Genomic DNA, 15,183 nt, shown 5'->3' on the forward strand with positions numbered 1-15,183 from the left:
CCTAACCTTGTGTGAATTGACTGCGTATGAAAGGCCGAAAATTGTGTTTCCTTTCCACGTTTGTTCTTTTCCTGAACTCGGACTCAAAACTCAGACTAAGACTCAAAACTACCACAAAAGGGACACAAAACAACTCTAAAAGAAACATAAATGACCAAACAGAGACACACACGACTTACAAAGAGACACAAAAACCCACAAAGAGAAAAAATGTCACATTTTCTTGAGGAAGGACACCTTTGTTTGAATGCTTAAAGCAATTATTTGATAAAACGGAAACTTAATACGCAGTCAAATAAATGAAAACAAAAAAACAAATTTAGCTTCCTGAAGTCTAAACATAATAACAGTTTGTTTGCACGTTGCAGACTGCTTACAGGGCTGTAGAGGAGCCAAAGTGGTGCACTTTTTAATGAATTCACTTTATTGGTTATATCGGTTAAATAAAAACACAGATAATCTGCAAATTACCTGAAAATCGGCCAGGCCGATTATTGGTTGATCCCTACAACAAAGCAATCCAATCAGCAAATGAGAAATGTCTGGAGGTCCACCCACCCATCAATCAACAGGTGTAGAAGGCTGCTTCTCGACACCTTGTGCAGCCACAGTCGGCTGCAGGCTGCTGCCTTGCTCAGAGGCTCTCTGGCGCCGTTGCTCTCTGAACTGAACTGCGCGGCGGTGCAAACTGGCAGCAGTGAGTCGTCTGTTGACACTCTGCTGGCAAACGTCTCCCAGCTGGACACTCTAACGAGGTGCCGAGAGGGAGACGGCGCAGAGAACTACTTCTCCCAGCAGCCACTGGGAAAAGACAAACACCCCACACACACACACACACACACACAAAAAGATCTAAAAAGATACACTTTCTCCGTTTGTTCATCTCACTTCAATTGTATTACTAGGGCTGGGCAATATGGAGAAAATCAGATATCACGATATTCTTGACCAAATACCTCAATATCGATATTGCGGAGATATATTCTAGGGTTGACAATTGGTGCTTTAACAAAATATCTTCACACTTAGATTATATATTAATAATCATCAGTAATATGGACATAATGACTAAGTGGGTAAAGGTGAATATTAGAACAGTCTGGTAAGTTCAGAAAAGTTCATCACTTTACTCTAATGCAGCCTTTAAAACCAGGAAAAGACACTTGTGTCATATCACGATATTACAATATCCAAAATCTAAGATGATATTTAGTCTTATATCACGATATCGATATAATATCGATATATTGCCCAGCCCTATATATTGCTGCAAAATGTCAAGCCGACAAACTGAACAATACATGTGTAATAAAAGAACGCTGCTTGGCTTCCGCGTATCGGAAAATATTGCAATGTCATGCAGTATCGTTTTATTAATATTTATTTTTTTAAACCAACCCTACTTCGTTCGTTTCCAGCCTTGGGACTTTTGTTGCATGTTCTGCCCCTTTCTTTCTCTCTCCCATTTCCAGTATCTCTCTAAGCGGTCAAATACAGGCAAAAATGCCTCAAAAGAATGATCTTAAAGGTCCAGTGTGTGGGCATTTCTCCCATCTAGCGTTGACATCATATATCGCAATCAACTCTTTCGCTTCCACGCAGTTCAAAGTACGTATTAACAGCTACGGTAGCCTTCATGCTTCAAAAAGCCGCTCTCTTGCTCTTTTCTATCTCCTTTTCCTTTTTCTGGGCGAAGAAGAAAAAGGATTGTGAACACGTGTGGTCCCGGAGCCGGGAAGCTACGATAGCCATTAGCAGCATTAGCAGCAGCTGTGAGTTTATCATGAGACAGAGAAAACGCCAAAGGCGGAGCAGTATGTGCTGAATGCAAGGGGGGGTTAGCCTCTCTTCAGAACTCAAACCATTTTGATGCCAACAAGCCATCACCTCCCGTTAGCATCCCATTGACTCCCATTCATTTTGACGTCACTTTGACAGGGAATAACTTTACATCTGAAGCGTTTAAAGACTTTATTTGTCCGTTGTTTATTTCTAAAGAAACACGACAATGTATAAAAGGCTCCATTACCTCGTAGCTCACGTTATGGCTCCGTAGCAGACGCTTTTATAAAAATAGGCTAACGATTGGGTCATAACCACGAGACTTACTGTCGCACAATAGAGGAATTACCGTATAGTACAGGAGAAGCTCACAGGCAGTTTGGACTTCCATTATCTGTTTAGGTTTAATGACTAATGTTAACTAGCATGTTAGTGATCAGTAATTAGCCTGTGTCTATGTTATCTCCTTACATATACCTACACTCTCCGTCTCTGTAAGATTGGGAATGATTGAGATTTCTCTCGGCACAGCTACCAGAAGACTTCACACTTTCAGACACGTTGCTCACGTCACATCTACGTCTCTCAGTTGGAGGCTGCTCAGTAACACTCAGCCAGCACCGGGAAAGAGACTTCTGATATCCTCCACTGGTCTCGTACAGAGACACGGGGTCTGCTGGTCCACTATATATACCGTCTATGTCCTGTATGTCCCTTACCGGCCAACATTTTTCGAGATGGAGCATGAATATGGAGCGTCTACCCCAGTTCATGCGAATGCAAATGTAAAACTTCAAGCCAATAGGAATACTTGGAATTGACGGTGGAGGTAAATATTCATGAAAAAGGACAAGTTTGTGAACGGGCAACACAGATTTAGATAATGAACAACTGAACACGTTACACGCTGGACCTTTAAAAAAAATAAATAATAATCCGTCACCGCAAAGACTTCACTCGCCGACTAAATAGCAAAAAAAAAATAAAGTTCTAAGATCAATCCAGCTGTGACCTCTTTAATGATGCTGTTCCCAAGGCCTCGCTAGATTCTTAATTAGATTTCAATTTTGAGAAGCCTCGTGTTAGAAGTTGTTTCTCGGAGTATCAGCGTGTCGGTTGTAGGAATTCCAACACGCTGATCAGCGACGCAGGTTGACAGCAACGCGATAACAAGTGTGCATGTTTTACTGCTGAGTCGAGTCCTTCGGGGCCACGCGCCCAGCGCAGCAGAGCCGCTTTAAGGGCCCGCCGAGAAACGTGGGGAACAAACGGAGCAGGAAGTCCTGCTCTCTGGGGACACTGGGCCCGAACCTGTCCCATAATTACCGTCCTCCATGTTACTTTGCCACCCGCTCGCAAACGGTATGCAAACAACTCGGCGGCCATCTCGCGTTTCAAAGTCAAGTCCTCGGCACCAGCTGTAGAGTGGGAGAGAGAGAGAGAGAGAGAGAGAGAGAGGACGAAGGCAGAGGAACGAGCATGTTTGATAAACTGCAGATGTTCTGCAGGATAAGACCAAGTTGCTGACAGCCTCTCTGAGCATTCACAGCCTGCACAGCAAGGACATGTTCAACTTCATACAAGTGCTCAGCATGAGTTTACACACCCATGCTGGAGTTGACTAAAAAGAGGAATAAAAAAGGCCTTAATTAAAAAAAACAAATGAGGAAAAATCCAACCTTTAAGGACACCAATTTCCATTGTGAATGAATAATGCATCGTAAATAAATAAATGTAATGGGGAACTTTCCATGAAATCATCTCTTAATGCAAATCAAACCAGCTATTAGGCTAACTGACATAAAACCATGCCAATCTCTAGGTATGGTGAAGGGTATGTGATGATGTGGGGGGGGGATGCATAGTATCCTGGATCCATGAAATAAATGGCCTTTAAACAGCTGGGTGTATTCAGTTATGCTGAGCACCTGTATTTTAAATAACACACAGGTTTCCTGCCAGCGCTGTAAGGCTTTTCTCAGATCAAATGACTGTAGTTGGACTTCTTTAGCTTTTGAGTTTTTGTCTTTAAGCTTTTTGAGTGTTATTTATTTGTTATCTGCTCTAGCTTTTTCAACGTTCTAGACCCAGATATGGTGATAATAATGGCCCAAAACGATGTGGAAACCCCCCCACAAATGACCAAAAAGAGACACACACGACTACAAAGAGACACAAAAAAAAATCCCCAAAGAGACATAAAATGCATGGGGAATAGGGCTGCTCCCTCTTAGTTGATTAGTTGACTAATCGGTCGTTTTGGTCTTAGTCAACTTAGATCTCTTTAGTCCATTAGTCATGTTTGATGCTTTTTTCATGCTGAATGACTTATTTCCAAGAACCGTACGAGCACATCTCTGGTAAACACTAGAACTAAAGTGGTGCTTTAGCATGACTCTTAGCGGAGAAACTCAGATTTACACATCTGTCGATTAAATCAACTAATCGATTAGTCGATACAATGGAACGGGTGTTAGTCGACTAAGAATTTCTTCAATAGAGCACAGCCCTAATGGGGAAATTGATTTTTTTATTATTATTTAAAAAACATAACAACTTCTTGAGGAAGGACTCCTAAACCCCCCCCCCCCCAATACTCACACCTACACACAAACCGCAGGGAAAACCTCGGAGATTTTTATTATCGGACCGAATGGCTCAAATTCTGATAAAATTCTGTCAATTTGTGGGGGATTATGACGCTCAAACTAAACTTCTCCACTGATTTAGAGATGTCTCTTTGGCCAAGTACGTCCATGGTTTATTATTATTATAATAATAATAAAACATTTTATTTGGCCGACGCCTTTCTAAATACACAAGGACATCTTACATGTTTAAAAGGGCATAAAAGAAGGAAATAGATTAAAATAAATTTAGCCTCATAGTAATACATTTTACAAAATAGACATCTGAAAATGCTAAAAACGTCAGAAAAGCAGTAAAAAAAAATGCTGATTTAGTACTACGAAGATTTGACTCAAAGAGACAATTATATTGTTAATTGCAGTTCAGGGTTCATACGCATTTTAACCAATACTTTTTCATGACTTTTTGGCAAATTTCCATGACTATGTGTTCCTGAAAATGTCAGTCGACATTCTACAATAAGAATACAAATCTGTGTTAAAGTTGACCCTCAGAGGTTTAACTATTAATGAATGATAATGTCTGTGGTTCATAGTGGGGTTCATAATATCGCTCCCCGAATACGACGCTGAGGTTAAGACAACGTGAAAATACATTTATTAATCACATATTATGCTGTGTTAAAAAAAAATTCCATGACTTTTCAAAAACTTTCTGGGTCTTTTTTATGTTTCCAAAACCTTTCCAGGCCCTGGAATTTGCATTTTTTTCAAATTCCATAACTTTTCCAGGTTTTTTCAAAACGTATGAATCCTGGCAGTTATTTCTGAGACAATTTGATTGTACAGCAACATTTGGAATTAAAATTACAGCTCAAACGTGTGTGTTACGTTTACTGGCTGCTCAGACTTTACCCTTGACTTTGGTGCTTTTCTCTCGCAGTAACCTAAGCCTGGCTGACCCCCCACCCCTACCCCTCCCCTCCGCCCTTTGTCCTCGCTGACCCTCTCACCGGAGCAGCGCTGAATTTACATTCTTCACCAATCCTTTAAGCTCGGCGACCAAGACGCTCTCATCCCCTGATCAAAACAGACCTGTTGACACGTCCAGCCGAGGGGCTCCTCGGCTCCTCTGATTGGCTCGCGGAGAGGAAAGAGATGTCGTACGGAAGAGACGACGACAGTCAAGAAGGAGGAAAAAAAACAGCCATCTCGCTAAACCTTCTGGTGGTCGTTGACTGCCGGCCGCCACGACAAGTACGGCTTCGTTAGGGAGGGATAAGCAGAGGCGAGATGGGGGGGTCAGAGGTCAGAGAGGATGCGGGGAGAACAAAACACCTGCAGCGCCGAGGACCAGAAACACCCAGCAACGTGCTCCTAAATAAAAAATACAATCTGAGGAAAAACTCAAAGACGCTACTTGTCAGTTTGGCAGAATTACACTTTACTTCAGGGGTCTTCAACGTTTTTTAAACCAAGGACCCTTTAACTGAAAGAGAGACGGAGCAGGGACCCCCTACTACATATATTGTATTAAAAAAAAAGTTGCATATTAAATTGGGCCTACAATTAAGTGGAGGGCGGCATTTATACATACCATTTTTAGTGCATAGAACTAGGGCTGTCCTCGACTAAAGAAATTCTTAGTCGACTAACACTTATAGGATTTTGTCGACTAATCGATTAGTTGATTTAATTGACAGAGCTGTGCGCTTTGAGAGGTGGTTAAGACTAGAAAAGCACAATATAAATGTAGTTAATTAACCATCTGTAAAACTGAGTTTCTCCACAATTAAGTCTGCAAAAGCACCACTTTAAATCTTGTGTTTACCATAAATGTGCTCAGAAGTTTCTTGGAAATAAGTAATTAAGCATTAATAAGCATAAAAAATGACTAATCGACTAAAGAAATCTTAGTCGACTAAGACCAAAACGACCGATTAGTCGACTAATCGACTAAGAGGTGGCAGCCCTACATAGAATACTAAGCTATTTAAATAACTGTGGGCATGATTTTAGAAATCATCTTTAAATGTTAAACATGCATGTCGCCCAGTGACTCCTTAGGATGAACTGTATCTGTGGATGGCTACCTTAGTGACTACCTTACCTATGGGCCAGTATGCCTATCATCAGTGGGGATTTATATTTGCTAGTAATATGTTGGATTCATGTTAAGACATTTTAACTTGAAATTCTTTTACAAAAATAACTATAATTTGGTGCCCCCAGCAGTGACTCTGAGGACTGTGCCCTGGGCACTGACTGACAGGCTGAGGTTGTAAGGCAACCCTATTTCTACAGCTCCTTTCAGCAAAAAGGCAACTCAAAGTGCTTTACATGAAACATTAAAGAGCAATTGAAAACAGTCATGATGAAACTACAACAGGCTAAACAAGTTACAGTGAGTAAGAAATTAATAATTATTCAATTTAATAGGTTGTAGGGACGGGTTTGGGAGGAGAGAGGGAGGGGTTTTATTTTTATTTTTGTTTAATTTCTTTAGAGTGTAACATATTCTAATAAAATAACAATGTTCTGAGTACATAGGATAAATAGGTTTGGAATTATTTTTACAACTGAAATAATTGTTTTGTAATTACAGAGGGAAAGTACCGAAAAAATGTACCATAATTTCAGGTATCTGTACCAATATTAGTTCTGATGCGAAAGGTACCCAACCCTAAGGGTAGTAGCCTAAACAATACATGTTTAATTTTAAGGTGAATTCATTGTAGTTGTAGACCAGAGTTGGTATATTTTTTTTAATATTTTGTTTACCGTCATGACAGCCATGGTGCCTTCAATGTTGCATCTTCAAAAGTGAAACTGAATTTGAAACCGCACATTGTAATTTCTGCATCTATTATCAAAGTATTTATTAGTAATACAGTGGGAATTAGTAGAAATGTGAATATTTGGTTAGCATGTTGATCTACGGTGTGTGCCCCTACATTTTCTGGTTGCGCCCCTAACATTTTCAGTAGGGGGCCACTGTGCTCCTAGTGAAAAAAAGTTAGTCTGGAGCCCTGCACTTGTCTTTGTAAAGTGTCCTGACATAACTTCTGTTATGAACAGGACACTATAAACTGAATAATTAACTGAATTGATGTCCCTGACGCTACTGTCTTTACAGTGTATTTGGGGGTAGCCGCTGGTGTGTGACCTCTGACCTCCCCTGTGACCGGCTGCTGCCTTCCACAGAGAAACAACGTATGAAATGAGATCTGCGTATGAACGGTGACACATCGGCAGCCGATGACACCGATGAAGTGCCTGAACTCTGACTGGTAATCCTGCCTGGCCGTGACTCACCATGTTGATATCACAGCTATGGCGGGTTCGTCATTTCCCAGCGTTGAGAGGGGGGTGAGCAGCGAAGCCTCAAAGCCTTTGGCTGCATGAAGAATACTTAGCGAGGCTTCAAAATAGAGCCTGACCGATAAAGGATTTTTAAGGCCGATATCGATACAAATATTTGGTGGTTATATGGTTATTATTCCTGGCTCACCCAGTATGAGCGTTCGCCCCATATAGGCTGAGTCCTTTGCAGCGGTGCGGGTTCGAATCCGACCTGCTGCCCTATGCTGCGTGTCGTCCCCCATCTCTCTCCCTCTTTCATGTCTATCCAATGTCACTATATAATAAAAGGGAAAAAGCCCCAAAAATAGTCCTCACTAAAATAATATGATAAAGTAGTCCTTACCTAGGTACTGTCAGGGCACGCCCTCATACTCTGCTTCTGACTGGCTAGTAGTCCTTACCTAGGTACTGCACATGTGCGACTCCCAACAAAGATGTAACAGAAGTGAGATGTCTCACTCTGTAGCTAAAACAGAGAGCTCAACACACAGGGTGACAAGAGGAGCTGCAGCAACGTGCAGTACAACAAAAATATGGTGTTTTTTTTTTTTTAAATTAAACCACGTAAACCTATTCTGATATAACCTCAAAATACAATTATGAACCTGAAAATGAGCATAATATGAGCATTCTTAGACAAGAAGTTATCATTTCCCCACAACTTGCTTTAACCTTTAAGACAGTGTTCAAAATTAACTTTTTCGCCCACCAGCCAAATGGCTAGTAAGTGTTTACATTTTACCAGCCACTGAATAGATTACTTACATTGTTTTGTTTTTTTGGGGGGCTGGTGATTGGGCAAATCTGCCAGCCAATTGCATATTTTACAAGCATTTGCCTAGGGAATGGTGCTTACTTCATAACCTCTCCTTCAATCCCTTCCGACTTTCCATTAATCAAATCTGACGACTTCTTGTCACGGCCCACACTCAGAGTCAGAAACCTCCCTACTCACTTCTCATCATTTACATCTCAGACTTTAAAGCGGGGGTCCGGAGCTTTTTGGGAGCCAAGCGTTGGTATTGAGAGCTACCGTCTGATTGTTGGCTGCGGCTACATGCCTGAGGCCTTACTGTCATAAAACTCGCTCTAATCAATTAAAGCATACAGCCGCGGTGTGTCGGGCCGATCGGGTTTCCCCCCTCAGAGCACCTGCTATCAGCAGAGATCACGGCGAAACCCACTGACTCACAGCGGCCTCACAGTTGGCCCGTCCACTGCCAGGGCACCGACACACACACACACACACACACACACACACACACACACACACACACACACACATATCGGCTTACACAGCGGTGTGCGTGCCAACAGCTAACACGCTCCTCCACGCACAGCCTCGCAAACTTTGTCATTTTATTTTCGTGCCCGTCACAATTTCACACGTCTTTTCCAGGCGTGGTTGGATAATCCCTCGCGGGGCGAGCGCCTGCAAGGGCCAGTGGGGCCGCGGCGTGGCGGACCGAGACCGTCACGACCCTCCTCCCCTCCCTTCCCCCGAGGTGACGAACGTTGGCATTGTGGGCGCTTTCTCAGTTCTGCGAAGAAACTTCAGCCGACATTTCCAGAGGCTTTTCTGGGAGAGGATCGAATGTCTCTAAACATAAAGTGAAGGCCACATCAGCGTGAGAAAGATTTAAAATCAAAAAATAGAAAACATGACACAAGTAGGTACAGGATTCCTAATATATGTTTTGTACTGCAAGTATTTGGTCTGAAACTTAGCTGAAAGATAATTTTATCAAACAGATAACGCAACTATTTAACCCTCATCTTGTCCTGGGCGTCAATATTTTTCTTTTTGGGCATTTCTTCCTTTATTGGACTGGAAAGAGACAGAGAGAGAGAGAGAGAGAGAGAGAGAGGGGGGAGGGGGGACATGCAGGAAAGCCGTCACAGGTCGGATTCAAACCCTGGACCTTCTGCGTGGATGAATAAACCTCTGCACATGTGCGCCCGCTCTACCAACTGAGCTCACCGGCCCACCACGTCCTGGGGTCACATTTGACCCGTTTCCAAGTTAGGGTTTTTATTACATCAGAAATATGGTAGGTTGGAAAATAAGAATCGAAAATGGCGAACAAGGCGACAAAACGTTGGGGGAAAAATAAATAAAATAGAAAGAGTTAAAAAATATTGGAAAAAGTGACAAAACTAAAAAAAATTCTAAAACAGCACAAGTAAGCGTCAAATCTTTGGGGAAAAATGGCTAAAACGTCAAAAAAGTGAAAAAACGTCAACAAAAGGGACAAAAAAAATTGAGGGGGAAAAAATTATGAAAATGTTGGTATATAATTAGTTATATATAGTATATAATTTATACAAAAGGGCTAATAAGGAACACTGTTTTATTTCTAACTATAAAATAATAAAATCATGTTCTCTATATGGCTGCAGCAAGTACTCCAGTAATCCAATGACATCATCATTTAGCTCAATCATTACCTGTGAGGATCTGCTGGTTCCTCTCTGGTTCATATTATTTTAAACTGATTTTCTTTAGCTTTTGGACTGTTGGTGGGACACACACACACACACACACACACACACACACACACACACACACACACACACACAGTACAGGCCAAAAGTTTGGACACACCTTCTCATTCAATGCGTTTCCTTTTTATTTTCATGACTATTTACATTGTAGATTCTCACTGAAGGCATCAAAACTATGAATGAACACATATGGAATTATGTACTTAACAAAAAAGTGTGAAATAACTGAAAACATGTCTTATATTTTAGATTCTTCAAAGTAGCCACCCTTTGCTTTTTTTGATAACTCTGCAAACCCTTGGTGTTCTCTCAATGAGCTTCATGAGGTAGTCACCTGAAATGGTTTTACCTTCACAGGTGTGCTTTGTCAGGGTCAATTAGTGAAATTATTTCCCTTATTAATAAAAAAGCAAAGGGTGGCTACTTTGAAGAATCTAAAATATAAGACATGTTTTCAGTTATTTCACACTTTTTTGTTGTTGTTAATTTCATATGTGTTCATTCATAGTTTTGATGCCTTCAGTGAGAATCTACAATGTAAATAGTCATGAAAATAAAAAGGAAACGCATTGAATATGAAGGTGTGTCCAAACTTTTGGCCTGTACTGTACACACACACACACAATCGTTCAGGCTCTAGAAAACACACATTACAGCGTGGTTTAAAGACTTTAAAGTCAGACTTGTGGAGGGCGAGAGGACCCCCTGGTGTCCCCCTAGTGGTGTGACTTGGTACGGCTGAATGTCCAGAGCCTGTTTTGGACCGTACGTGTGAGCATGTCCATCCGTCTCGGCACATGAATCACGGTAAAAGCCTCCCGTTTGTGGCCCTCTGGAGAATAGCGCTCTCTGGAGCGGCAGTCTGTCTTCTCTCTGCAGTTCCCGCTCATTGCTGTGAAACTCCCTCATGCTTTGCGAGTGGAGTCAGCGCTTGTTAAAAACAAGGATGACCTCAGCGATTGTGCACGGTGAAGAGAGCCGGGCGCTCCGACAGAGACATTCTTTCCACTTTACTGTCGGGCACGGTAATGAGCTCGATGACGACGGCGACTCAAAGCCAGGACGGAGACTTAACTCTGAACTAGAGGCTAAGAGATGCTGCTGTCTTTGGAGACGGACTACAACTGTCTGTCTGTCTGTCTGTCTGTCTGTCTGTCTGTGGCACGGGACACTCAGGCAACTGATTTTGATTGGATGTGAAACATCATCATCATCATCATGTGACATTTTTTTGTGTCTCCAGAGCATTTTAAGGCTACAGCTGTGGCCTTTGTTGTGTAACAGTCACCATGGCTGGTAGGTAGTGAAGAAGGTGCTGGTTAGTTACTTCTACACACACACACACACACACACACACACACACACACACACACACACACACACACACACACACACACAGACACAGAAACACACACACCCACAGACACACGGGCACAGACAGACACACACACACAGAGACAAACAGACACACACAGAGAAACAGACACACACACACACACACACACAGAGACAAACAGACACAGAAACACAGACAGACACACACACACACACACACACACACACACACACACAGAGACAAACAGAGACAAACAGACAGAAACACAGACACACACACACTCACACACCCACAAACACAGACACACGGGCACAGGCACAGGCACACACACACACACACGGACAAATGGACACAGAAACACAGACACACACACACACACACACACACACACACACACACACACACACACAGACAGACAGACACACACACACTAGGGCTGTCAACGAATATTCTAAATTCGAATATATATTCGAATAGTTTAAAAAAAACGAATTTCGAATGTGAAAATTAATATTCGAATTAAAAAAAACAAAAAACCGGCAGAACTGTCAGCAGCATTGCCGTCAATGCTTCGATGTGATTCAGTGACCTACTTCGTCAGATCGAGCCTTTCATTCACCATAAAATGTGACAGACAGACACACACACAGACAGACAAGCATTACAACATACAGACACACACAGACAGACAGACAGACAAGCATTACAACAGACAGACACATACAGACAGACACACAGACAGACATACAGACACACAGACAGACAAACATTACAACAGAGACACACACAGACAGACACAGACAGACAGACAGACAGACAAACATTACAACAGACAGACACAGACAGACAGACAGACATTACAACAGACAGACACACACACACAAACAGAAACACAGACAGACAAACATTACAACAGACAGACAGACAGACACAGACAGACAGACAGACAAGCATTACAACAGACAGACTGTCCTCCGTGAATCCAGTCGTCTTTGCCACAGAAGAAACTTGAAATTAGATTTCAGAGGAATGACATGAAACAGATGAAGAGGGTTACCACAGCTGAGAGACGACCTCCAACTCTCCCAGTCGAGTGTGCACCCCATGTGGCCTGGGTCCTTGGCAGCGGCCGGGGGTTCGAATCCAACCTGCCACCCTTTGCTGCTGCGGGGCCCCTCTCTCTCTCTCTCTCTATGCTGTCCTGTCAATTAAAGGCCATAAAAGACCCCCCAAAAAAGAAATATTTACTTAATTACTGATTAGCAGTTCATATAATCCATAACTAGGGCTGGGAAATTTTTTTATTTGATTTAAAAATTTTAGATTTTTTAGATTAATCCAAATACAGTATAAATAATTAGGATGTTTAACAATCTTTGTTGCACACTGCACAGTAACTTTTCACTTAGAGAAAGGGTTTGCCTTTGCAATTTTGTTTATGTTGATGCACTTTAATTAAATACAATGAATATATATTTTTAAAATAGATTTACAGTATATATTTGCAGTTATTTTGTTTTAAATGGAAGGAGGTAAAAATCGAATCGAAAATCAAGTTTTTTATTTAAAAATCGCCCAGCTCTATCCATAACTTAATTTAACACTTTCTTTAAATTAATTTATCAGTTATCTTTTCAAATCTACATGAATCTACCACTCTTCACATCAGGATGAACTGGATCCACTGCACCGCACTTATAAAAAAAAAGAAGATGTGACTTTTACAGCTGGTTCGCCTGTTTCTGTCTCGTTATTTCCTTACAAGCAACGTAGCGCGTACAGCTGCATAATGGACTGCTACTATGTCATTTAACCAGTGTAATGATCCACTTCTGAATGGACTGTGACCTCTCTGATGAAGTGTAGAAAAATATTGGGCTAATGGCAATGCATCGATTAGGAGCCAATAACATAACTGGTCTGATTACTTAAAAAAAAGTAGTGTCCCACTACGAATACAAACGTTTTAACTCTCATATTTTCAAAAAGTTTCTAAATCACAAATTTGGGTTTCTTTCAACCAAATTGTCAAAATATAATGGTTCCATACAACGGTCTTCACAAGTAAAATAAATGATCAGTTCAGTGCTATCATTGAATTTGGATGTTTTCTTCAATTTTATAGCATTTGAAAGTTTGTTTTATAAAAGAACGTTGAAAAAAAGTGACAAAAACATCAGAAAAAGTCAAAAAAAGACGACCAAAACATTGAAAAAAAAGTTTAACAGTTTTATATTTTGACAAAAAGTTGCTCAAGTTGGTCAATGGAAAGACAACACGAGGGTTAAAGCTGATATTGAGATCATTAATGTATTAGAGATAGACACTGTTCACAATAACAAAAAGATTGCCTTGTGCATTTCCGTTTTTGCTTTTCCCTACATTATAGCGAACTCGTACCGAACCGTGATGTCTGAACTAGGGCTGGGCGATATGGAGAAAATCAAATATCACGATATTCCTGACCAAATACCTCGATATCGATATTGCGGCGATATTCTAGGGTTGACAATTGGTGCTTTAACAAAATATCTTCACACTTAGATTTCTGATAAATAATCATCAGTAACGTGGATATAATGTCTACACTGGCAGTTGAAATCAGCTCCTATACGGCTTTGAAACGTCCGGAAGTCATTCGTTTCCTGTGGAGATTCGCAGACCGCATGCAAATGGGTCCGAACAAGTGCGGTGCGAAAAAAATCGTATCAGTTGGTCATCCGGATGAGTTAAAAAAAATTGAACTCCTGCGAAAGGCTATGGACGGTTCCTATCCGACAATTCCAGCGGAGGTTAGCGTTGCTATGCTACTGGTAAACAAACCTGCTGATGCTAATTGGTTAGCTAGCAACAGACACCGAACTGTTGACATTATACCGCTGTATATATATATATATATATATATATATATATATATATATATATATATATATCTCACATTTAACTATTGACATTATACCGCTAGCTATATCACATTTAACTATTGACATTATACCGCTATATATCACATTTAACTATTGACATTATACCGCTATATATCACATTTAACTATTGACATTATAACGCTATATATCACATTTAACTATAGACATTATACCGCTAGCTATATCACATTTAACTATTGACATTATACCGCTTGCTATATCACATTTAACTATTGACATTGTACCGCTAGCTATATCACATTTAACTATTGACATTATACCGCTAGCTATATCACATTTAACTATTGACATAATACCGCTAGCTATATCACATTTAACTATTGACATTATACCGCTAGCTATATCACATTTAACTATTGACATAATACCGCTAGCCATATCACACGTAACTATCGACATTATACCGCTATATATCACATTTAACTATTGACATTATACCGTTAGCTATAACACATTTAACTATTGACATAATACCGCTAGCTATATCACATTTAACTATTGACATAACGCTATATCACATTTAACTATTGACATTATACCGCCATATATCACATTTAACTATTGACATTATACCGCTAGCTATAACACATTTAACTATTGACATAATACCGCTAGCCATATCACACGTAACTATCGACATTATACCGCTATATATCACATTTAA

General features: G+C 40.7%; 1 protein-coding gene across 4 annotated transcripts in view; it reads right to left on the bottom strand.

Moving 5' to 3' along the window:
- The window catches only part of LOC114559609 (voltage-dependent calcium channel subunit alpha-2/delta-4), a 245,186-nt gene that overhangs the window by 187,748 nt on the left and 42,255 nt on the right, over positions 1 to 15,183 (bottom strand). For 2 of the 4 annotated variants that reach the window (XM_028584354.1, XM_028584357.1), the window contains exon 2: positions 12,632 to 12,775. The exons of 1 other annotated variant lie outside the window; for it this stretch is intronic. The gene's annotated coding sequence lies outside the window, so the exon portion shown is untranslated. The remainder of the gene's footprint in view (positions 1 to 12,631; positions 12,776 to 15,183) is intronic. One more of the 4 variants, XM_028584355.1, reaches the window with a different exon arrangement.

Source organism: Perca flavescens, chromosome 8 (genome assembly GCF_004354835.1).
Source record: "Perca flavescens isolate YP-PL-M2 chromosome 8, PFLA_1.0, whole genome shotgun sequence".
NCBI lineage: Eukaryota > Metazoa > Chordata > Actinopteri > Perciformes > Percidae > Perca > Perca flavescens.